Source organism: Taurulus bubalis, assembly GCF_910589615.1.
Source record: "Taurulus bubalis genome assembly, chromosome: 10".
Lineage (NCBI taxonomy): Eukaryota > Metazoa > Chordata > Actinopteri > Perciformes > Cottidae > Taurulus > Taurulus bubalis.
Window position 1 is genome coordinate 27,786,915 of NC_136598.1, and position 2,858 is coordinate 27,789,772.

A 2,858-nucleotide genomic window follows, 5' to 3' on the forward strand; every position below is an offset into this window, starting at 1 on the left:
ATCATTTCTCCACTTTAAATTATGGCGAGTCACTGTGGGAACAAAGGCGAGTGTTTTTGTTGCTCTCTTCACACCGAAGCCCCATTTAATTCAGTTTATTTTATATAGCCCGACATCACAAATACAAGTTCATTTAAGGTTTACTGTATGCTTTGTGTTCTCATTGTTAGTTTAAATACTACATTTACTCACTTTTTACTGTTTACACCCAGACTTCACTAAATGTTTGTCATGACATTTGGTTAAAAGTCATGGATCCATTGGTCAAGATGTGTATGAACCGTTTTTCGGGGAAACGGCCGGTCGAATCTCTTAGAAAAGTCCCAGCACACGATTCCCCATCAGGCCGCACGTTTTGATGTATTTTGACGCGTGTGCTGGCAACGCTGTGGGAGGAGATGCTCTTCAAAGTTTGGTGCGGGACGATGATTATTTTTATCATTACGACTTTAATCGTGGAACATAACCTCTTATTTCTTTTTTTACCTAATATGACTCAAATACACCGTCGTGAGATACGAGACAGGTCAAAGTTCATCAAGTTTTAGAGACGTTAGCCATGTTAGCGGTTTCCCCCCGCTTTCGGGCAGTATGCTAGGCTATGCTAACCGCTTCCTGCCTCCAGCTCTGCACAGAACGTTTCCAGCTTAAAGTCTTTTCAGGTTTTCAGTTTCGTTATCTAGAGATTTCAATATTTCTCTCAAACAAAGTAAAAGCGTGTCCTTCAACCCTTAAAGAGACAGTTCCTGTAATGACCACTAGATGCTGCTCAAAGCAAACACACATTTCTCTTTAATGGCTTCGACATGAAAACATGAGGATAACGTTCTTGCACATGTTGGTCCGGTTCTTGAGTCCCGTCGTCACGTGTTGGGCGTCGAGGCGACACGCCTCCGGTCAGTGAGGGGGGTGATGCATTCAGGCGTCTCGGTTTTATCAGAACTGTTGGGTTGTGATCCAAATGTCTGTGCCAGCAGGAAAATATTAATTGAAAGATGAATTTGACCAGAAAAAAATTTATTTGTATTATTAATCATTATATTTATTTGTTTATTTATTATACAGAATCTATAGATTACGTTTATGATAATAATAATCTTTATATGTTTTACTGCCGGCGGTTTTCTCCATGGAGATTTTTAATGTTTTATTTCCTTTAAGACGTAAACATGAAATCTGATCTTTTGATCATTTGGTCCTGACTTTCTTAGACTGTGATAATTTGACCAAGCGGCACCTGAATGCACCATCATGAAACATTCATCTGTGTGTGTGTGTGTGTGTGTGTGTGTGTGTGTGTGTGGGGGGGGGGGGGCTTCAGGTGACGTGAAGGTGGATGATTGACAGGTGGTGGGCGTGGCGTTGGTGATTCCTCTGCAGAGAGAGAGAAAGGCGTTCAAGGACCACTTCAGTGTTTCTCAGTGCTGTTAATGGCCTGCAGGGCCGTACCTGTCCAGAGGAGGGCGGTGTAGATAGGGGCGTGGCTGTCACATGTAGGGGGCGTGGCCTACCCTCGACTGTTTGGCAGACGACTCATTCCGATCCGGTCGACAGGAGGTGGGTTGACTCGCCGGCGAGGCGACTCCACGACCCTGAAGAGGACACACACACACACACACACACACACACACACACACACACACACACACACACACACTTGACCTCGTCTGCACCTCCGGCATTACCGTCAGCAATCTAACCATCTCTGACCACCTGGCTGTCACCTGGACATAGACACCCCATCCCCCACTGGAACGTCTTGCCAACGAACCTGGACTCTCCTTGATGCCTTCAAACTCCACCAACAACACAGCGGCCTGAACGCCGCCCCTCCTCTCACTACTCCTCCATCATGCAATGCAACCCCAAAACGCTGTTCTCCACCATCAGCAAACTCCTCCAGCCCATGGACACCATCTCCTCCTCCTTCACCAGCAGCAAATGCAACTCATTTCTCTCCTTCTTTAATGACAACATCCTTACAATTCACAACCAGCTGGCTGCCCCTCCCCCTCCACGACCTCACCCCCAGCCCTCAACATGACCCGCCCCCACTTCTAAGCCACTCACTCCCATCCTTCAGTCACTGAAATGGACCTCTCCTCCATAGTCTCCAGCATGAAGGCCTCCACCTGTGCCCTCGACCCCTCCCCTCTGCCTCCCTCACTCTCCCCTCTCATGTTTTCACACGCCCCCCCTAACTCCTGCTCCCTACCCTTCACCTGTTAACTCCTGCTCCCTACACCTGTTAACTCCTGCTCCCTACCCTTCACCTGTTAACTCCTGCTCCCTACCCTTCACCTGTTAACTCCTGCTCCCTACCCTTCACCTGTTAACTCCTGCTCCCTACACCTGTTAACTCCTGCTCCCTACACCTGTTAACTCCTGCTCCCTACCCTTCACCTGTTAACTCCTGCTCCCTACCCTTCACCTGTTAACTCCTGCTCCCTACCCTTCACCTGTTAACTCCTGCTCCCTTCACCTGTTAACTCCTGCTCCCTACCCTTCACCTGTTAACTCCTGCTCCCTACACCTGTTAACTCCTGCTCCCTACACCTGTTAACTCCTGCTCCCTACCCTTCACCTGTTAACTCCTGCTCCCTACCCTTCACCTGTTAACTCCTGCTCCCTACCCTTCACCTGTTAACGCCTGCTCCCTTCACCTGTTAACTCCTGCTCCCTACCCTTCACCTGTTAACGCCTGCTCCCTTCACCTGTTAACTCCTGCTCCCTACCCTTCACCTGTTAACGCCTGCTCCCTTCACCTGTTAACTCCTGCTCCCTACCCTTCACCTGTTAACTCCTGCTCCCTTCACCTGTTAACTCCTGCTCCCTCCACCTGTTAACTCCTGCTCCCT